The following is a 23,868-nucleotide window of genomic DNA, read 5'->3' as shown; positions in this document are numbered from 1 at the left end:
TCGATGTGAGGTGGGAAAAAGCAACCTTGGTGTGAGCGCAAGGCCGCCAAGGGGTGCGCTCGTGGAAAAGAGTAGAACTTGGGTAAAGAGAAGATCCTTCTCAGACACAGATTGCAAGCGAAAGAAGAACCTCAAGACCTTCAAGAACCCAAGACCCACAAGAACCCAAGTTCCTCGTGAACTTAAGAACCAAAGATCACAGTGCACGGTCATCACGCGAAGCGGAATGGATACTTCGCATGGAGGTGATGGGCATGAAAGTAGTGAAGAAGAATTTCCTCACCATGGAGGTTTTCCCGACCCTCCCCCTACGCCATCTACGCCCGAGATTGCACCAAATCCTATGGAGGCCTTGGTGAAATCAATGATGGACATGATGGCACGACAAGAAGCGACTCGCATTACCTTGGAACGCGAGCGCGATGAATGAAAAGAAAGAAAAGCACAACGAAAGGAGGAAGCCGAAGCAAGACGAGCGGCCTTGGAGGCCGATCGGGAGGTTCAGCGGGACCTCCGCACTCAAGAGTTGGTTCGACAGGTTCTTACCTCGAAGTCCGAACCAGCCAAAGAGGTTGGTAGTTCTTCAAGTGGCGCAAGCCGAGAAGCGGACTCCAACAACCCAGTCACAGAGAAGTTGACTTTCAATAAGATGGATGCTACGGTTATTCATTCTTGGTTGCATCAATTTAATGCTTATTTTGCGACAACTAAGAAGACAGGAAATAGCAAGGTTTTGATGGCAGCTATGTATCTTGCCGGTGATGCCATCAATTGGTACCACGCATGGCAAGAGGCAAAGTTAGCCGCGCATCTAGAGGAAGCCGACGAATTCACGTCCCTTTCCTTCAATTGGGCTGATTTCCAAGACGAGCTCAAGGCGCGGTTTATGCCACCTTAGTACCTCGCACGATTGAAGGACGATTGGCGGGCTCTCAAGCAAAATGGTATGCCAGTTATATCTTTCTCTAATCGTGTTTTGCAGCTCGGCACTCAATTACACAAATCGGATGCGGAGCGCAAGAAGGCATTCCTTTATGGATTGGACGAGTATATCAAGTTTGATGTGGAGGTGCTTGATCCAATCGGTCTCAACAAGGCGGTAGCGATTGCTCTCACACAGGAGATGAAACACAACAAAGGAAAGCCTAAGGAGAACAAAACTTCTCAAGGAACCCCTCAGACTTCTCAGAACACGCAGAATAGTAAGAATGGTAACTCTTCTAGCCCATCTTCCTCTAATTCTTCGGAAAAGAATGCTAACAATGAATCTAAGGGTAAAGCTAAAGCACCTGCAAAACCAAAGCTAACCCCGGATGGAAAATCTGCACAAGGGATTATAGGAGGATACATCACGGCTGAAGAACAAGTGATTTATGCTAAGGAAGGTAGATGTTATCAATGTCACGTCAAGGGTCACATTCAGAAGGCTTGTCCTAAGACAGCCCCACCTAAAGAACCAAAGGCACCCACAGCAACCACAAGCACCTTAATGAACCAAGCTGAATCTTCTCATGTCTCTGACACACACATTGATGAGTCTCTCATGAAGTGTTATGGTCATGTAAAGGGTCAGCGTTTTACCATATTGTTTGATCGAGGCAGTATGCATGATGTGATTAGTGCCTCTCTTGTCGAGAGAGCCCGCCTAGAGGTTAGTCAGAAATCTCCTCGCACATCTGAAAGACAGTGTTGCAACAGATAGTTGTTTTACCGCTCTGTGGATCTGAAATATGATTGTCACATCAAGTGCTGTTTTGCGGATTTGAAAGATGGTTGTCCCAACAACTAGTAGGGTTAAAATTTATGTTGTGAAGTGTTTGTCATTGAGAGTATATGCATAATCTGTTGCAATAGTGTGTTTGTGATTGACGTTCGCGTCAATGCGAAGGGCTCGTCGAGAGATTCTACTTTGATTTCTGTAGCATTGCCCAAATTCTCAATGGTTGAAGAAATTTTTACAGTTCTTTGAAACACGGGAAAAAGTCGAAAAGCGTGTTTTTTGGGATTTTGAAAGGAAAAACATACTTGCTATTGCTTTTGGATGAGTGTAATGCTTTTGGATTGTGCTTTTAAAGCACAAGGGCCTTTATAAGAGTCTGGACCGCGTGCCAATTGTCACGTTTGTGACTTAACTACATTACAATACTTACTCATTGATGCAGATATGCGAAGTGCCATGCCAAGCAGAACCCCTACGCTTGGATGGTCACACCCCTTCGCCCAAGAGATGTGTCTCTTCGCCAAAAGCCACACTCCTTCGACGACTGGTCACACCCCTTCGCTCTACGGGTGCGATTCTTCGCCCAATGGTTGCAGCTCTTCGTCGAAAGGATGTGTCTTTACATCTAAAGTCATGCCTCTTCACCAAGAGATGTGTCTTTTCATTTGTGTCTCTTCGTCTCCTATATAAGGAGGCCTTGTATCACACTTTCAATCAATCAAACACAGAGTCTTCTGAGTGTTTCTTTGAGTTCAGTTCAGTTTCTTAAGTCTTAATCATGAGTTTAAGTACTTAATAAAGGATTAGTACCTAGAATCCTCACAGTGGTATCAGAGCAAAATTTTTCCAGGACCCGAAGGTTGTGAGCCTCTCACCCTCGCCGCTACCCTCTCCCCCCCTTCCCGAAGTTGCATGGAAGCAAAGGAACGATGGTCAATGCACAAACCCTGCATGAGGTAACCTTCTCTTCTACTTAAATAAAGTCAAGTAGTAGACAAAAGACGGAGATGTATGTTGCGGCATACCGGCTGCAATTCTGGAGCATACCTCTCCATCAAGTGGTGCCTCTTCAAGTGGACGGGTTGCACATTTTCACATGAAGGGTCGCACCTCCAGGCAGTATCCGGCCCTGGTGTATGCACATCGCGTGCCTCTTCATCCGGCACCCCTTGTGCTGCACCCCAACGTTGGCATCGCTTCTCTACGCACGGCAAGCAGCAGCGTAGCGTTTTTTAAACGTCACCCAGCCAACGTTTTTATTTCCAGTTTATTGCTAGTGGCCACCCATTAAGAATTAAAAAAAAACCTTGGCCGGCCGCCCAATAGGTGCAAGTGGGCACCCTTTTGGTTCCACACATTAAAAAAAAAGAAGCCTCCCAAACCAGCCAGCGCAATGCTGAATTCGAACCAGCGTGAGCATCGGGTGCCGTCCTTTCTTTTGCCAATTTTCAGCGCTCAAAATCTGGCCATCTCCTGTGCGCGCGCGGGATTTTTCGCCAACATGGCAGACGACGCCTTCGACGTTTCAATCCCTTTTCTCTCGTACATAGACAAGATTCCTGACGCAGTTTGCTGGCGTACCTGATCCCGCAGTAATCCTTATTTCCGATACTTCGGAGCCCGAACAATTGACCGCACCCGCACTCGAGGTCATTATTATTCCGGATTCTCCAGAACCCGTTCCAGAACCCGTCCCTTTACGTGTTCCCGCGCCACAGGCCGTGCCGGTCCAGCAGGAATATTTACTTTACGTCACCCACCGCCACGAGACACAGTTCCAGACTTGGATGGTGTGGCATATTTTTCTCACCTGCGACTCTCAGCACCTTCAGCATTACGAGTTTATACTTGGGCGCTACCCCCATCTTGCCTACTCACTGACAGAGTGCAGGGTGGACGTTGTCAACAATATTATATCTCTCCAGCCCCTGGACGTGTTCACAGCAAGTTACGCTTTCCGGAGTACACACCTCTGTCGCCCGCTCCAGCAGAGACTCCTCCAGTGGAAGAGATCGAGGATCTCGAGGATTCGGACTTCGATTCCGACTTCCTAGCAGAGCTTGGCAAATCGTCAGAAACAACTTCTCCTGTCTACTTGCCCCATACTTCTCCAGCTTCTCCTCGGTACTCTCTCTGAGGCAGAACTATGTCGACGTCCCAAGTAGAAGAAGATGGCCAGCAGACACCGATGCTTGCTCTCCTCAAGGAACAAATGGAAGCTTTACAACAGACTTTTACAACAAGTCTTGCTTCCCTCAACACTCGTTTGGAGCAGATGCAGCAGACACACACTTCTTCTCGAGCAAACCCTTCTGCTGCTACACCCTCTTCTTCAGAAGCTTCAGTGGACGCACACGAAGACTACTAGATCCTACAGCAGAGGTAGACAATAATGAATTACAGCTTCTTTATAATTTTTTTAATTCCGCATAGAAAATGAAGCTCGATGTTAAGCTACCAGAACCATACAATGGTCGCCGCGACAAGCGCGTGCTAGACCAATGGATATTTAAGATGGAGGTCAATACGGACTTGGTGGAAAGTAAGAAAGTTGCATTAGCCAGTTCATTATTAAAAGATACAGCATTCCCGTGGTGGCAACGTAGAGTTGCTGACGGTAAACGCACCCCTTCATGGGACAAATTCTGGCGCTCCATTCACAAAGCATTTGAACCTGCGAATGCGGACTTTCATGCCCGGTCTGCTCTCCGCCGCTTGAACCAAACAGGTTCCTTGGCCGCGTATATCACAGAGTTCCAAAGGCTAACTCTGGAGATAGAGACCCTCAGTTCCTCGGATAAACTACACAGTTTCATCGACAGACTAGAACCCAACCTGAAGGATGATGTGAAAAAGTTTAACCCAACTACACTAGATGCTGCCATTGCTTATGTCGAACGGCTTGACGACAATCGTCGTCCAACACGGACCTCATTTATGGGCAATTAGTCTTCAACCAGTGGCTGCTTTTCTCAACGTGGTCGCCCAAGCAACTTTAATCCTAATCGGCGCTCACTATAGCAGCCTCAGTCTTCTGGACAACAATTTTCCAGACAACAGTCTTTTCGGCCTCGGTTCTCTGGACAAGCAGCAGCTTCATATAATGGCTCCTCTTCCAGCAACAACAATCGGAATCGAGGACAGTTTTTGTCCGACCGTCGACGTAACGGCCGTCGTAATGGTTCAGTAGAGCAACAAGCCTCTTCATCTGCTCCCTCCACCTCTCAGTCCAACAGCACAGGATTGTGCACAATTTGTGGTGGATCACACAGGTGGTATGAATGCCCGAAGCGCCCAAACCCTTCAAATATACGGCAAAATTCAAATATGGAGTCATGTACAGATTCAGAACACTGTCCACCTCCTATAAAGGACAAAGGCAAACAAGCAGTTCGTGCGATTCGAGTATCCAAAGTGGTTAGCGCCTTAATGCTAAATGCCCACAATCGCACCTCAATTCCTATTGATCTTTCTAACCAGGTGCTCAGTCTTCTTGGTTTCATTGGTCAACATCCAATCAATGTGCTCGTAGATAGTGGATGTTCCACAAATTTTGTCAGCACTTCTTTAGTCAGCAAGCTTTACCTACCAACCCAACAGAGTTTGGAAGCTTTTCAAGTGGAACTTGCAGATGGTTCATGTTTGAACTGCAACAGGAAACTTCAACAGTTACAATTTCAAATTCAGGATTACCAGGATCAGTTAAGCTTTGCAGTAATGCCCTTATCGCACAACGACATAATTCTTGGTCAGTCTTGGCTGTATCAGTATGATCCTGTCATCAGTTTCAGAGATCATTCCATTCAACTTTATCATGATCATTGAGAAGTGGAACTTCGTGGTCTTTTTAATGCAAAGTCTATCACCTTGGTCTCAGCTTTACAAGTTAAGCGTTTGGTTCGCAAGCGTGATTGTGCAACAGCCTTGGTTATGTTGCGAGAAAAAGAAGCAGGAACGGAAGAAACATCAAAATCCTCAACATCACCCACTGCTTACTTGCAACAGCCCTTCTTTAAACCATTCATGGACTTATTTCCTGATGAGCTCCCAACTACATTACCTCCTCGTCGTCCTGTGGATCATACAATCGATTTGATTCCCGAACAACCTCCTCCAGTTCGAGCTCCTTATCGCGTTTCATATTCAGAATCTCAAGAAATTCAGCGACAATTGGAAGATTTATTGGATAAAGGTCATATCCGTCCCAGCAAAAGTCCTTTTGGCGCTCCAATCTTATTGGTAAAAAAGAAGGATGGCTCCATGCGTCTTTGCATTGATTATCGTGCTCTCAATAAGCTGACGATAAAAAACAAATTTCCTTTACCTCCCATCGATGAATTCTTTGATCAACTATTGGGTTCAAGGGTCTATTCCAAGATCAATCTGAAGTCAGGTTATCACCAGATTCGCATTAGAATTGGCGATGAATACAAACAGCTTTTCGGACAAAGTATGGTCATTATGAATTTCTGGTCATTCCTTTTGGGTTAACTAATGCCCCAACAACCTTTATGACCTTGATGAATGAAATTTTTGGCCCTTATTTGAATAAATTTGTGATTGTGTACCTCGACGACATCCTTGTCTTCAGTAAAACCATGGCAGATCACAAAGAACACTTGGAGATTGTCTTTGAGACATTATGTGCAAATATATTGTACATCAACAAGAAGAAAAGCGAGTTTTTCAAGGATCACATGGAATACCTTGGACATGTGATTTCTGCTACAGGGATTGCTGTGGATCCAAAGAAGATTAAGGTCATTGTTGACTGGCCTTTACCTCTCACTATTACAGATGTGCGATCTTTCTTGGGTCTTGCTAATTTTTATCACACCAAAGTCCATAAGTTCTCAGATATTGCTTCTCCTCTAACGGAATTGACAAAGAAGGATAAGCTACATTGGACTCCTGAAGCAGAAAAGTCTTTCAATGAACTCAAACATGCTGACGACAACTCCTGTTTTAGCAATTGCAGATCCTACTCAACCATTTGACGTGATGACCGATGCTTCTGATCGAGCATCAAGTGGTGTTCTCATGCAAAATGATCGTGTCATTGATTTTGACAGTCGAAAATTTTTAGCAATACAAATGCGATACCCAGTATATGATAAGGAATTTTTGGCTATCGTAGATGCTTACCGCACTTGGAAACATTACCTTTTTGGCGCAGATTCAGTGGTTAAAATAGATCATCAGCCTTTGACGTATATTTTTACTCAACCAGTGATGAATCCTCGTCAAGGAAGATGGGTTGAATTTTTGGCAAATTTTCACATGGTGATTCAGTATATGCCTGGTCTACAAAGTGTGGTAGCAAATGCTTTGAGCCACATGCCTCAAGCAACCAATTTTGCCATAACAAATGTGCAGGTGGAAATTCCTGCGTGTTTCAAGAATGAATATGTGACAGATAAAGACTTTGGAGATGTTTTTCAAGCCCTCAAATCTCTAAGTCCCACTCCTTCAGAGATGAATATGTTATCAGCATATACAATTGTGGATGAGTTACTCTACTATAAGGATCGTATTTGTGTTCCACACAAAGTATCTTTGAGGAAGATTTTGATACAAGAACATCATGAAGTACCTTTTACTGCACATCCTGGAGTTAACAAAACATATCGGCTTTTGTCAGCAGCATATTTTTGGCCGCAGATGCAAGCAGATGTTATTAAGTTTGTGAAAGCTTGTCACTCATGTCAGATCATGAAAGCTTCTCGACAGTTACCTCAAGGTTTACTTCAACCTTTACCCGTGCCTAACGAAAAATGCGAAAGTATTAGCATGGATTTTATTACCACTTTGCCTCGATCACCTAAAGGCAATGCTCAAATTCTGGTGGTAGTTGATTGATTTTCCAAAATGGCGCATTTTATCCCTTGCAAGAAAACAGTTTCTGCCCCGGATGTTGCAACACTGTACGTACAACATATTTTCAGATTGCATGGATTACCAAAATCCATCATATCCGATAGAGATCCAAAGTTTACAGGACATTTCTGGACATCACTATTCAAGTCTCTTGGCACCAATCTATTGTTCAGTTCAGCCTACCATCCTCAAACAGAAGAGTGAACCAAATTTTAGAAGAGATGCTCCGATATTACATTAAGACTCGATTAGCATCTTGGGAGGATTATTTGCCACTTGTGGAGTTTGCTTATAATAACTCTCCTTATTCGGTAACTCGAATGACACCATTTCAAGCAGCATATGGACATACTCCTCTTGTGCGTACGAACTTTGTTCTTCAACACAAAGTAGCGTTAGCAGATCAGTTGGTTCAAGAAATGCAAGATGTCCTTCTACAGATTCAAGATAAATTGCTACATGTTCAACAAAGTTATCAGAAGCAGGCAAATAAGCATCATCGATATGCAGAATTTAAAGAAGGTGACTTGGTTTTATTGTATGTAGCACCCCATCGCTACAAAACAGTGAAGTCAGTCTTTCCAAACTTGCGACCTCGCTTCAATGGATCTTTCAAGATCATCAAGAAGAATTCAGTTCTCAGCTACAAGTTGGAACTTCCGCCTTCATGGGGAAAAATTCATCCAACTTTTCACATTTCTTGGCTCAAACAATATATTCAAGGAGATTCGCCTCTTGCAGACTCATCTTCTTATGTGCCAGAAATTGAGGATGAACACATAATTCTTGTCCCAGAAAAGATTCTCAATGTTCGTAAAAAAGAAACTAGACAAAAGATCATAACTAAATTTCTTGTTAAGTGGATGGACTTACATGAGTCAGATTCTACTTGGCAAACTGATGAAGAAATGCAACAATACCCTCACCTCCTCCAAGAATTCTTCGACAAACGGCAGACTTTCATTTGACACATGGGTTTTATTTTAAGAGGGAGGGAATGTCACGTTTGTGACTTAACTACATTACAATACTTACTCATTGATGCAGATATGCGAAGTGCCATGCCAAGCAGAACCCTTACTCTTGGATGGTCACACCCCTTCGCCTAAGAGACGTGCCTCTTCGCCAAAAGCCACACTCCTTCGACGACTGGTCACACCCCTTCGCTCTATGGGTGCGACTCTTCGTCCAATGGTTGCAGCTCTTCGCCGAAAGGATGTGTCTTTACATCTAAAGTCATGTCTCTTCACCAAGAGACGTGTCTTTTCATTTGTGTCTCTTCGTCTCCTATATAAGGAGCCCTTGTATCACACTTTCAATCAATCAAACACAGAGTCTTCTGAGTCTTTCTTTGAGTTCAATTCAGTTTCTTAAGTCTTAATCATGAGTTTAAGTACTTAATAAAGGATTAGTACGTAGAATCCTCACACCAATCATCACACAGATGTACTTTGGAGCCTGTGGAGTTCTTAGAGGAAGAGCACTCGGGAGTTGTAACCTACCTTTTGATTAATAAAGAAACAAATACCCTTTGGGGGTGCTCGTCTTGAAGGCCAATACTTTTGGAAGGGTAACACCGCCTCTCCATTGCCTTGAGTTTGGTTTGTTGCAGTTCCTTTTTTTTCAAGTTTAGTTGTGTCTATAGTATTTTTGTTAGTTTACGCCTTGCTAGGTGGCAAGCGGGTTTCAGCTATATCTCTGAGAACGGGTCTTATTGGGAGAAGTATTTTCCATTGGTGGAGTTTGCTTACAATAACACTGCTCAAGCCTCACACTGTGACAAGGAAGGCACCATTTGAGATTGCCGAGGGTGGCAAAAAGGTTTCGCCCTCGCCCATTTTATGGACCAAGGATGATATTTTAGGCAGATCACTTTGTACAGGATTAGGAGACTGCCTGTGTCAAGGTTAAGAAGGCTTTGTTGAAGTCTCAAGTATAGCATAAGAAGGCAGCAGACAAGCATCAATGCGACTTGCAGTTGAAGGAAGATGATTGGGTGCTTCTTAGATTTGAGAAGGTACGCCTTAGAAAGAAGGGTAAGGAGTGGCCTTTATATCTGTTTGCCGGCGTAATTGAGGGTGATCACGCTTACCAGCGGGATGGACACCTGCAAAACGCACTGAGATTCCCGCTGCAATTCCTGGGCTGACATGGCAGCTTTTTGCCTGACTTTATGAAAGCAATCGACTTTTGGGGCATGAAGTTTTTTGCAGATGGAGCTTTTGGGGGCCTGCTTTTGTATCAAGTGCTTGTAGGAGTATGGAAATATTTGATAGTAAAAGAAGTGCGGTGCAGTGAGTTTGTTGCATTATTCACTTCAATGTGCAGGGATCATTCTATCATTTGAAGCTGAGAATTTCCTCCTTATTATTGTATACTTTTCTCAGAGAATAAATATGATGCATTCAGATACCAAGACACTAGCACATGTACGTTGTTTGCCCAGCACAAAACACAGCTTGGATGGTGTGCTGTCCTGCAAATGAATCCTTAGACAATGCAATTGTTGGGCTTGGTCCATAGCTGCATGGAACAGGGTTCGGGGATCAGCGTAACTGCTAGGATTAGGGAACAGGGAATGGGTGTGGGACCCGGAGTAGAAATTTTTTTGCCGCGGGGGGGGGGTGTGAGGAGGCAGACGGGGGGTTGTTTAACATATATAGTTAGTGGCTACTAACTACAGAGCTGTGATAGTCGCTAACAACTCCAGAAAGATTCATGGTCATTACGTTGAATTACAGTGCTAGAAAGATCCAATCAGTGTGCATGATGCATATTACAACACCAATGTGGTTACCCAATGCAACCTTTGTAGACACCAATGTCGTGCTCTGTTGATCACCACAAAAATCTCACAAAAAAGATGGAACAGGCCCTCCTGTCTGGAATCCCACGAGGAAATGCAAATGGGGACGAACGTAGGGAATGTGTTCCCCTATCTAGAACGTGCGTCCCCCTGTTCCAAGCCCCCATTCACTGTGTTCCCTGTGGCTATGGCTTGGTCACAGCAATGGATGTGTCACCATGTGGAGTTATAATGTGAGCAGGCCTCTTGTCTCGTTACTACACCATAACTGAAAGGGCAGTAAATCGTCACTGCTGATATAGTGGAAAAAGTACAGAGTATTTGTTGTGAGAAAGCTTACTCCTCTACATGCATGTATGTTTATTAAAGGCACCTGCCAAATCATTAGGCATGGAGGGATGCGCTTGCCTCCAAACGTATAAGCCCTACATGATTAACATTTGCCAAAGATCTAGCAGGTGAACTCTCTCTCTCTCTCTCTCTCTCTCTCTCTCTCTCTCTCTCTGTGTATGAGGATGCTACAGGGCTTAGTCATGGTGGTGGGTTGTCATCCATGTCATACTTACAGAAGCCAGGTTCGACATGTTTGTAGTGAGACAGGGAATCGAAGGCTAGGGGCACAGGTGGACCTATTACGAGGTAAACTGCAGCCAGAGATGATTGTGCTGGATCCTTGATAAGATCTGTCTCCAGTGAGAGCCTAAAGAGCATCACCTAATGCGAAGCCAACAGATGTTGGAGAGAAATATGACAGCAGCCATATTCGCTGGCAAGGCTGGAGTTGTACGTCAAGAAACGAAAGGCAGGAGTAAACCATCAAATTGGCAAAGGGGAAAGCAAAAGCAAATATTTCTACAAATATCCACCAGACTGTCAAAAATCGACTTTTTCCTTGTTACGTTCTGTCAATGATGGACCTCGGAGCAATTTTGTGATTTAACATGTTCAACTGCAAGTTGGCTTCTGATCATTGTAACCGATGAAGCTGTTGAATGTTCTTGAAGCTTTGTAGTCCCTTTGGCTTTTCTGCAGATGCGATATGCCCTTCATCAGTGTGCTTCTAGGTTAGGCTTGTGAGGTATGTTAAAATCGTACTGTGAAGATTACAGCTCCAAGGGGGTGCAAATAGAGCCCTGCTCTGAATTATAGTTTCAAGTGTGTGGAGTAGAGGGAATAAGGGAGGAGAGAAGAAGAAAGAGGCAAACAAACAGCATGCTCATGGTTTGTTGTTTATTTATGATATAGCTTTGCATGGTTTGGAAGCATTCTGCAAACTGGCAGAGCTTTTTGGGTAAGTGCATGCATGACATGTATGGGCTTCCTTGGTTGAGTGAGGTAGCCGATTTTACATGGTGTCTGTGCATCATGAGAGACGAATGAACAGCTGATTGATTTTTGGCTTCCTTGTACAACGAACTCGGGAGTGTGTGTGTGAGAGAGAGAGAGAGAGAGAGAGAGAGAAGAGGAGAGAAGTTTATAACATCATAGGAACAATCCCGAGAGAGAGAGAGAGAGAGAGAGAGAGAGAGAGAGAGTTGCTTCGTTTCCCAAGGTTCTTTTCTATTAGGAGGGCTCAGAGCAGAAACTACAGTGTCAATGTCTTATGACAAGCATTGCAAAGCATGGAGTACTGTCATGCTTGTGACTTATGGGTGTCCACTACAGCTTATATTTGCCTTGTCCAAATGGGGGAGTATTTTCTTGTACTACTCCATTGGAAGATCTCACTCTGAATAAATAGAAAACAATTTCCAAGTGTATGTGTACGTAACCATGAAAATGTACACGTTGAGCAACACGTTGTGCCTATTTCTGTTTCTGACTTCATGGATCCTTCATGAATGGTTTACTAACCACTTTTAGCATTTTCAGTGCAGATCTGAGGTTTGTACATATGCCCCGATGGGGAGACTGGCCTTGACTATGCCCTGCGCAGCAAGCGCCGCCATTTGCTTGGCTCCCGCCACCTGCAAGTGGGTCGTGTCTGTGATGCCGTTGGGGTAGTTGGGGTACTTGCCTGCTGGCAGACACATAAAAAGATTGTTCTGGGTCGCTTGCTGGCCAAGCTTGTTAAAGAGTGCAGTTGCATCTGCATTCATGTCAATGAGCGGCACACTGAGCTTTGCTGCTAATTGACGCACGGCCGCAGGATAGTCGCCGAGCGTTTGCACGAGAGCACCATTGTACCAGACAGCCCTGGGCATGGACGTTAGAAGCACGGGGTACGCCTTGGCAGCTCTTGCGTCATTGATATAGATTGTGAGGTACTGCTGGTAGGTGGTGAAGGGATCAGTGTGGCGAGAGTCATCCTTCTGATCGTTGTGACCGAATTGGATGAAGACATAGTCTCCACCACTGAGGTATTTGGATTTGACCTGCTCCCACCGATTCTCCTCGTAGTAAGATTTGGAGCTACGGCCGGAGGCTGCAGCGTTGCGGACTGTGATGCCAGAGTTCTGGCTGAATTGGTCGCCAAGGAACATGGCCCAGCCGGACTGGGGGTATAGAGACTGTTCATTGGAGTAGTCAGAGGCGGTGGAGTCGCCGATGACAATGAGCTTAAGGGAGAAGGTGGGCTGCAGGAGGAAGGTGGTCTGGAGGAGCAGGAAGAGGTAGAAGGGTGCCATGAGGGCAGCTGTCTGACTTGGTAAAGGGAGTATGAGCCTGGAGCGAGGGAGCCAATTAGTGGCTGAAAAGTGGCGGTGAAGGGCTGGCTGGATGGCTGGCTAACAACGTAATAAAGCGAGCCTGGCAAAACCAACTGGCAGGGGAGGGGACAATTTGTAGTAGAGGAGGGGTTTCCTCTTCTCGTGCTGCCATTGCCCAATGCCCATGCAGATATGCATTGCCTCACAATGTCACATGACAAAGAAAGTGTACCATCTACCGTTTGGCGTCTTTCTGCTTTTTGCATTTCAAACTCTTGAGACTCGAGAGCCAGCCACCCACCCAGTTGCCCCACATCGCGCGTAGGTTCTAAAGCCGAATGGTACCTTCACGGGATGAGTTCCCACTAAGAGTAAAAGCACGCACACACGGGGGGGGAGAGAGAGAGAGAGAGAGAGAGAGAGAGAGTTACCACAACGCCTTTCTTTGAGGTCTCATAGGGGTTCACACCCACGACTTTTTTAGCTGCCCATAATCCCGCCGTAGGTGTTGTTGGAGGCCCATCCAATTGAGCAAGGCAGCCCCATACACCAGTTGTAATTGCCATTGAGAAAATGATGCATTTCCTTTTGCCTCCAAATTGGAGGGGAGAATGTGAAAGGCGCTTCTCCAACCAGCTATCGAAGGTGACAGGATGTCTGGAAGGTAAGAGCGTCTGCACATAGGCCTTCCAAAATGGAGGGCCTTCCAAATTGGAAGCCCCACCTTTTGAAGGTTGTGCATTCCCATTGGTGATCTCTTACCAAGTAGATAGGTGGGGTCCCATTGGAGATGCCAAACGAGGACAAAAAAGAAACTTTTGATAAGAGGTAAAAGGGTCTAGTTGACTTGCTCTAGCAGGTCATTTCCAATTTAGAAGGCCTTCCAAAATGTAGAGGGTGGTTCAAGGACCCTCTATGATAGAGGGGTTTCCAAGATGTGCACCGTATTTAATGTGGTGGTGGAGGCCGATGTGATTGCATTTCTTAACTTGAAAGGCCTCGGCCGATATAGTGAGCGATTTTATCAATCTTTTTTTAGGGGCCCTTCGCCCACCCCCCAACCTTCCCTCTTGATTAGCTCATTGTGACATACCTTGCTTTTCCACACTAGAGTAGTTACAATTTTGATGGAGGTTTTGAACCCTAATACTTGGAAGTGGTTCTATGGTCATAATAGCATTAAGCTACCGGTATTCGAGGTGACAAATAGGTGAATGTTGCAAAGTCACCTCACTTATTGGTGCCCTTGCACTCTAGTGTAATAAAGCTCACCTCGATTTGATACTTTCACCAACAAAAAGCAACAGGGTCGCCATCTTCCATCATATCCATCCCGCTAGCTAGTGGAACAATCAATTAAGAAACATTTGGGCAGGGCCAAGGGCCTCTCAAAGTTGTGACATAGTTTCCATCTTATGAAACTTTTGGTAGGGTAGAGGAGCCATATTAGACACACTTCATTGCGAAATAGTTTTTTTTTTATTTAATAAAGGTGGGGTGTGTTTCTGTGTGTTTATAAATAAATCTAGTCCTTTTTGTAATGTGAAAATTGCATTAGATTTCTCATCAAAAGTTGCATCAATCAATACCAACATTCATATTCTATAAAGTTAAAACTTTATTCCCCATTTAAGGAAATTTAATTTTTTGAGGCTTCTTGATGCATTAGAGACAGCCAAGGCTCAATAATGGTACACTTTTCCACAAATTACAAAAGGACACATACGTAAGATTTCAAGCATTAGAGACAGCCAAGGCCCAATAATGATACACTTTTCCGCAAATTACAAAAGGACACATATGTAAGATTTCAAGCATTGCAATTTTTTGTCTACAAATTGAGGCATGTTTCATAATTGGTTCCTTTACCCTAATTGCTCAAGGGGCTTGCAATTGAAATTCACTTTGAGTCGAGGCTCGACATGTGCCATGAAAATTGATCCCTCTTTTAAATAAAACGACCACAAGGATATTCTTTTAAGATAAAATCCTTCTTATTAGGGATATTATTGATAATGAAAGCATTCTAGTTTCAAGGTCCTTACGAGGGATTCTCTTTGGTTCCGACTCAGCTTCCGGGGCCCAAATGGTATTGGTATGTTTTGAAATCCCAAAATACCAACAATGCGCAAAGGGCTCTTGACTCTCAAAATGTTTAGAGCGTTTTCAAGGGCAATGCCTTGTTTGAAAACGTCTCTCTTGAAAAGCATCTTAAGATTGTCTTGTGGGAGAGAGAGAGAGTTCCTTATACGGCAATGGCACATTGGTAGTGACACATTATCCATATTTGAAGTAGCCAAAATAGGTGATTGATTCCCTTTCATTTTGTGTTGACTTCGGAGAACTAATTTTCGAAGAGTCACTTCCATCGGGGTTAACTCGGCGGTGAAGCTAACTTTTTTTTCATGAATTAAGGTCATAAAATTCAAAATCCCCCCCGCCCGCCCCACCACCACACACACATACAGACATGTAGTGCGCGCGCGCACACACACACACACACACACACACACACACACACACACACACACACACACCCCATCATATGCAAACAAAAGATTTTTGAGTTTGTATGCGAATGCGTATATACATACATAAACAATATATACCTTTGTGTGTGTGCGCGTGCGCACATGCACATATTTCAAATAAAGGTGTGTTTTAGTTGAAAATCTTGAAAGAGAATAAACTTCAACCCCATCAATTCATGACTTTTAAAGTTGGTAAAAGGATTGCTAACTGGGCCCAAGTTTGGTTGGATTGTTGCTATTACTATAGGGACTTGGAACATGCCAATAAAGCTTTTCTGTGGAGTCAAAAGGCCTTTTCAAATAGTTGGTTTTACTTTTCAGCGCATAACATCAAACAAGAAGGCTAAGTTTCATGGTACATTTTAGCATATGGATGTCTATATCATCACACGTAGGACCATTCCCCTCTAAATCATGTTGTTTAGCCTAGTTTGATACCAAAAACAAGATCTTCAACATGGGTCTTTTTCAATTTTGGATAAAATGCTACGTGTATTTAAACAAGGTTTTGAAACCTCCTTTTGAAAATGTATACTATTATAATGGGAGAAGAGATTCTGGCCCCCTCCTGCGAACACATAATGGAAACTCCTTCAACGGCTAGCTTCGGATGGTGTGCATTGCGGCCTTGTGCACTTAGCGAGAGAGAAAGCCATTGCACACAAAAGGAGGGAGAGGCCGCTGGGAGTACTAGTGTCTCATAAATCTTCCAAGACGTTTGGGACCATTTTCTCCTTATTGTTGTTAGTTGTCCATGGAATCGGGTTGGGCCCATCCCGAATATTCTTACAAAATGGCTTGGGATGTTTTCAAAACCCCAGTAGAACCTTTGGAAAAATCAATGAGTCTCATACAAGATTATAGACAATTAATTTATAGCAAGGTTTTGAACTCGTACCACCATTGAAAGAGTCTCAAGAGAATATATTACCTCATGTTGGTTTGATACACAATTTCCATGTTTTCTCCAATAAACAACGAGGAGAGTATTTTGGTTTCTAAAGCAAGCCTTAATGTAGTAGGGAGCTAGGCATACATTTGATGTGAAGTATTGACTAATGGACATTTTCTTTGATATTTTAGTTTATAAAAGAATCCTTCCATCTAAGAGTCTCATATGCTCCATTGCATTAAATTGTTTTAGAATGCCAATTGACCGGTCACCTTGTTTGTTTATAGGCTCAGGATTGAGCATGCTAGAGATTTCCCTTTTTTATTTGAGAGACATTATGTGTAAAAATGATAAAAAAATCAAAACCTTGGCCAAGTCCCGACAAGAGCACAATGGGACCACCTTTGGTTTTATTTTTACTTTTTGTAGTGGAAATTTAATCTCTTTGATAAATTCTAGAAGATATTGATTTTATGCTAAGACTCAACATTCAATATTTAATTTTTTCTTTTGAGCCTTTCAATTGAATATGGACTGAAATTGCATTGAAACATCATCAATTCTTTGACAAGAGTTTTTTGATCTCCGAAAATTGATGTGCTAGCACTTTTGTGCTGATCTATGATATGCACAAAAACCAGGCTTTATAAGAGGATTTTTATATTTGAAATTTATTTAAATATATATTAAAGCGAGTCAAATTTAGATCATTTAAGGTTTTTGTGCATTTTATGAAATTAATAACAATTTCCTGATGTTAATCATTTCATTTAATTTAAATGCGTCATGAGAAAGACGTATAAAGCTAGTTCTTAGCTTTACATAATAACCTAGGGCAATCACTTCTTAAGATGTGTATCACATCACGTGAGTTAACGAGAGAGAATTATTAATACTAAAAGGTGCCTACTTTTGTATGTACAATAGAGGGGGATGGGTTTTTAAAGTAGGCCACAATGTAAATATAACATCTATATTGGGATGTTATTAATAACCTTTTTGATATAAGAAGCTTTTGATGACTAATCGCCTTGGGAAAAATAAATATGGTTGAACATTAAACTATCATAGGGCATTGAGATGTTTCATTTTAGAGCTTATGCTAAGGTGCCTTCATGGAACTCCAAGGCAAGGAACAACAAATTGATAAAGACTACCAAAACCCTAGACACCATCAATAACTTTACGTCATGATACATTGCCCAAAATAATAAAAATGTCAAATGAAGTATATTTCACCTGCTAAGGGCCATGAAGAGTTGATGCAATGAAACGTACATTTCAAAGGTGCATGCTAGCTATATTGCAATCCATTTTTTAAAAAGAGCCTCTCTAGGGAGTGCTAGACCAATATAGGCCATGAAAATCTAATCACTACAAGAAATCAATTCATTACCAACGCCAAATTATCGATGTCGTTGGTGGACGTCGATATGGAGATCCAATTTTTAAATACCGATGCTTATTTCGATAAGCATACTGATGCAAATACTGACGTTGATATCGATGCTCATACTGACACTTATTCTGATCCCTGTATCGACGCCACCTGCAAAACAGAACCTGCGGGTTTATTTCTGCATTTTCCCCCCATTTTTGCTCTTCTCCTCTTGCTCCTTTGTTGCTAACTCTGCCATATCTACCAATTTTTTTGCAACTCTGGGGCTCACTCGGCTTAAGATTTCCACACACACTCTCCTGCCAACAAGAAGTTAAGTTTTTTTTTCCCCAAATTTATGTTAGATTATTTTGTATTTGTGTGTGTGTGTGTGTGTGTGTTTTCTTGCAGGTTTTGCAGCAATCTCTCAAGCTCTTTGTGCTCACATAGGCTCAATGTGAGTACTCTTATCTTTTTCTTCTCTCTCTCTCTCTCTCTCTCTCTCTCTCACACACACACACACACACACACACACACACACACACACACACACACACACACACACATGCACAATCACACACATGCACATAAACACATAAATAAATACAAATACACATATATTTACACATAAATTAAACACATTACATGTGCGCAGACGCATTTTTAAATAAAATATTAAATTTAAAAAAATTATTTTAAATTTGTTAATTTTAAATTTTGACTAAATGTTGTCATTCATAAACAAATATATTCAAATTTGTTAATCATAAATATTAAATAAAAGAAACTTTTGAAATTTGTTAGTCATAAATATTTAAATATTAAATATTAAATAAATCATAAATAGTTATATACCAAATGCAAAGTGGTTGTAAATATTAGTGTTAGAATGTGATATGTTAGAGGTTGATATAGTTTTATGTTTTAGTGTTAGGGTTTCATTTGACCATCTTTGATTGTTTTTAAACCTTGTTGTTTAGGTTAGATTGTTAGGGGTTCACCCGTCTTAATCTGTTTATAACTTTTCAATTAGGTTATATTATTAGAGTTTGACCATCTTAATCCATTTGGCTATCTTGTAGTACTAGTTTGGCTGTTAGGAGTTGGTCATGTAAAGTTGACTGATTGTTGGTTTTCGCTCTAAATTGGCTTTTAATTGGACGCATTAGTTTGATTGTTTCAATCCGTTAAGGTATAGCAGTTAGGGTTAGTGGCTTTTGGTTTGGCCACTAATAGTTGGCGGTTTGTGTTAGATCGCTTAGGGTAAAGCGGCTTCTGATTTTTGGCCGCTAGGAGTTGGTGATGCGTGTTAAATCTCTTAGGGTAAAACGGATTTTGATTTGGTCGCTAAGAGTTTGCGTTGTAAAGGCGCTTAGGGCTGGCCATGTAAAGACACTTAGGATTGGCCGAGGTTGGCCACTTAGGGCTAGTCGCTTAGGTTTTAGTTCTTCGCACTTTGGATGTTTCAACCTGCTTAGGGCTAGAACTGCTTAGGACTAGTTGCTCATGGTTAATGACTTTGATTTGGTCACTCTAAATTGGCTTAGTTTAGCCATTTCAATAATCCGCTTAGGGTAAGTGGTTGGGCTGCTTCAGTCTACTTAGGGTTAGCTGCCTAGGGTTAGCAACGTTTGCTTTACCCGTTAGGTGGTCTTGTAAAGATGCTTAGGGCTAGCCATGTAGAGATGCTTTAAACGAATTCAGGAAATATTTAGTTCAGTCATTTGGGTATACATTGTTTAGTCGCTTAGGGTTGGCCGCTTAGGGCTAGCTGCTTAGGTTTTAGTTCTTTGTACTTTGGTTGTTTCAGTCCGCTTAGGGCTAGCCTCTTAGGGCTGGCTACTCACGGTTAGTGACTTTTCATTTAGCTGCTCTAAATTAGCTTAGTGTCGCATTAGTTTAGATATTTCAATAATCTACTTAGGGTTAGCCACTCAAGATAAGCGGTTGGGCTGTTTCAATCCGCTTATGGTGATTAGCGACGTTTGCTTTGTCTGCTAGGAGTTTTCCTTGTAAAGGCGCTTAGGACTATTCGTATAAAGACGCTTCAGTTCGGCCATGTCAATCTGCTTAGGGTTGGTCATGTAAAGACGCTTAGGGTTGACCATATGAAGCCGCGTAGAGTGTTAGGGCCTCTACATGCATTTTCATGTAAACATGGGTGTGTACTTCTATCGCACCCACAAATATAGTCATTGACCAATAAAGACGATAATATAACCGGATGGTCTTGATCTCCGTGCACCTCTAGACCGAGGTGTGCGGGGATAGGTCATGGCTAGAGAATGTGAGGTAGTTGACACTATGCCAATGTAGAAACTGTAAGGGGCAAATGGATTTTGGTTTGGCTGGTTAGTCTTGGCCATGCTTGGATGCTTATGGTTGGCATCCTTTGGTTTGCCCGCTCTAAGTTGGCTTAGGGTTTGACTACTCTAAATGTAATTAGTATTTGAAACTTTAAATCAACTTAGCCAATCAACAAATTAATCAAATTAGTTTGGCCGTTAGGAGTTCTAGGTTAGACTCTTATTAGGGTTTGTTCAAACTGATGTGTTAATTGTTATACGCTGGAATAACAGTCTATCAATGTGCACTCACTATTACTTATTAATTTGTCTTGAGATTAATTATGGACAATAGGATGACATACCCTTGTATGCTATGTAAGAATCAAATCTTTCAAAACTGAAAATTTTGTGGTCAATATATACGCAACAACGGTATTTTTTTCGTAGAGCAACTACAATATCCGCGTTATCAATCTCATGGTCAGGAGATAATAAGTCAATCCCCACTCTTAGATTTTGCTCCAATTTCATCTCACGGACTCAACACATGATGAGGCGAATATCAAATAAGCTGCCATCGGTGGAGTCCACCACCACCAACACTCGATGCCACATTCTAAGAAGTTGAGATGGAAAAAATGTTGGTGGATGTCTTCTTTAACATGGACTCCATCATTGAAAGACCCAGTGGAGAAAGCGCTAGCAGTGAAGGCAACACTACCTCTCAACCTCAATCATCCCGTCCACAACAATGGGATCAGAATGATAAAGAGAAAGGAGAGATGATTCGAACTCTTGCCCACATGCCGCTTTACAATGGTGCCAAAATTTCTATTCTTCTTATGTCTTCAACAATGCTTAACCTACAATCTATTTATGGATGGTCCGGCACAAGTGTCACATAGCTTTTCAAGTAAATATATATATGACATATGAGTGTCACAGAGATTTTCATGTGTATATATATATGACATACTAATTTACTTGAAAAGCAAAAGTTCTTATTTAAATTGTTTAAGTGGTATTGACAAATTGCTCAACAAGAAGATTTTGTCAGAAGGCAATCACATGTCCCCTACCCGATCTACCGTCAACTGTTTACAAACTTGGGGATGGATTATAATAAAATTCATGCATGTCCTAATGATTGTGTACTCTTGCAAAATAAGTATGAGTATTTGGAACAATGTCCCAAATGCCGATCAAATAGGTATAGAGAGGACACACAAGGGAATTTTTTCTTTGCATAGATTCTACGACACTTTCCAATCATTCTAAGAATAAAGACATGTTCATGTGTAGGTCTCGTTCTTCTTCAAAACGACGCTCTCTCGTTCTTCTTCAAGATGATGCAGGTCTCGTTGTTCAGGTGGTAGCAATGGTTGTTGTGGCGCTACCAATACCGATACATCTCTCTATAGTAGATAGTACACTGCTTAGCACACCACATACACCTTTGGGATCACATGAGTTTGATCCTAGCAAGGTGCACAAAACCGGAGATGGGGCACCGATTATGGATAGGGTCGGAAAGGCCATGCAACAGAGGGTTTGTTAGCTCTATACAATGCAATTTTGGTCACTCAATGATGGAGCATTGGGATGCTTAGTATCACGAGAGAAAGAATTACATCATTGATACCATTCATAGAGAGTACATGCAAGCAGATAGATACGATCCAATCTCCAATAACTGGATCTTGGGCGTGGCTATTGAGACGATGTCATATCGACAATCAGAGGCACAAGATAGATACACGAATAAATAGCCAAAGCCGACATAGTTGGACACAGAGAAGTGGATAGGGATTGCAGGAGAGACGCATGAGTATCCAGACAGGTTTCAGCAGCGAGATGCAGCCAAAGCATGCCTGGAGTCTATAGGATCTTCTCATCTTGGGAGTGGAGGCTACAAGACTCTTCAACATGAGTTTATAAGTGTGATACACTATTTAAATAGAATATGTATATATATTTTTCTAATGTTTATCTTATGTGGTTAAGTATTTTATATTACAGGGTCTTGCCATGAAGCGTCCCTCGACATGTAAAGAAGAAAAATATGGATTCAAGCATGGATTATCAGCTCTTCTCTCCCAGCTTCAAGATGAGGGAGAGGCCGTAACTTGGAAGGAATTACCTTGACAAGTATGGTTTATGTATATGTTTTCATCGAGTGTATTTGATAGAGATACTTATGTTTATGCTTTTGGTTCATGTATACTTAGACACCGGCTATGGTTCTGGATATATTCATGCATGCTCAGTTTTGGTTTTTGGTTATGATTATGAACATTGTTATGTTTATGGTTATGATTTTAATTGTGTTATGGTTTTGAATTTGGTTATGGTTATGGTTTTAAAATCATGTTATGGTTATGATTATGGTTTGGGAATTTGGTTATGGTTATCTTTTTGGAATCCGCTTAAGGTTAAATTTTGAGAATTTAATTATGATTATGGTTTTGGAATTTGTTTACGGTTATGGTTATGATTTTGGAATCATGTTATGAGTATACTTATGAAATTTCTCTTTGCTTATGATTTTGAAATCATGTTATGGTTATGGTTTTGGGATCCGCCTAAGGTTATGGTTGTGATTTTGGAGTCATGTTATGGTATTGGTTATAGAATTACTCTTAGGTTATGGTTTTGGAATAATGTTATGGTTATGGTTATGGTTACGGTTACGGTTTTGAAGTTATGTTATGGTCATGGATATGGAATTGCTCTTAGGTTATGGTTTTGGAATCATGCTATGGTTATGGTTATGGTTTTGGAATCATGTTATGGTCATAATTATGGTTAAAGAATTTGGTTATGATTTTGAAATCTTGATATGGTTATGGTTTGTGATTTTGTGATGGTTATGGTTTGTGAGTCTTGTTATGGTTATGGCTTGTGAGTCTCGTCATGGTTATAGTTCCAAAATCTTTTTATGATAATGGTTAGATTGTCAATATGTACTCACATATCTGCTCAATTTTTAGGCAAAATGAAGGTGGAGTGCGGTTGCTTTTGCACTCTTTCCTTTGAGCAGAGAGGGTTGGTTTTTGGTGCTGCAATACATGCATGATTGTCTGCCAACTCTCTTTGCTCAAAAAAGTTTTTGCAGGTTTTGGTAGTGGTATAGGTTTGAGAAATGCTTGTATCCAAATATTTAATATTTGGTTGAGATGGAGATGCAACGTGCTAGCTTTTCCCAAGCTTTGTAGTAGTTTGTGGCAAAGCCACTCCACTACCATCCTTTCAAGTCATGGAAGCTCTATTCCTCTTGTGTCAACAAAGAGTACCCTCAGTGTACATAGACATGTAGAGTAGATGATACAATCCTTTACTGAGCCCCAAATTATAGTTTTTAAGTTCTCTTGATTGCAAAATCATTTAGCAACAACTACTCAACCATTAGCATCTAGAAGTCTTCTTAAAAAAATATTTTTTTGAAAGCATCTAGGAGTCTTATAAGCTTGCTATGCTTTTAACAAAGATAACTTCTCAAAGCAGGATTAAGAAGTTAAACAAGTGTGAGGCTTAATCAAGACCTACCCAGAAAACATTAGTCTATCTTATGTTACTTTAGGCTTTCTAGATATGAGAGGGATTATTTTAAGCATTAATCAACATGAAAAATGTGAGAACAAGATTTTTTTAATCCAAAAAATCTCTGAATCAAGGTAGCTCTTTGTTCTCTCTCCATATACTCTACATATAATTTTATAGATAATCAT

General features: G+C 41.8%; 1 long non-coding RNA gene across 4 annotated transcripts in view; it reads left to right on the top strand.

Annotated features, from left to right (window-relative positions):
- LOC147462210 (uncharacterized) overlaps nucleotides 1-22,416 on the top strand; it is a 40,540-nt gene extending 18,124 nt beyond the window's left edge. The window contains exons 2-3 of one of the 4 annotated variants that reach the window (XR_015187688.1): nucleotides 18,264-18,309; nucleotides 22,160-22,416. This is a non-coding gene — a long non-coding RNA (uncharacterized LOC147462210). Of the gene's footprint in view, nucleotides 1-8,644; nucleotides 9,036-15,829; nucleotides 16,663-18,263; nucleotides 18,310-22,159 lie in introns of those variants that run through there. The other 3 variants (XR_015187690.1, XR_015187691.1, XR_015187689.1) reach the window with 3 other exon arrangements.
- Nucleotides 22,417-23,868: the final 1,452 nt, after the last annotated feature.

Source organism: Adiantum capillus-veneris, chromosome 3 (assembly GCF_014529385.1).
Source record: "Adiantum capillus-veneris isolate H3 chromosome 3, ASM1452938v2, whole genome shotgun sequence".
Classification (NCBI taxonomy): domain Eukaryota; kingdom Viridiplantae; phylum Streptophyta; class Polypodiopsida; order Polypodiales; family Pteridaceae; genus Adiantum; species Adiantum capillus-veneris.
Note: the sequence above shows the minus strand (reverse complement) of the source record. Positions and strands in the feature narration are given on the sequence as shown.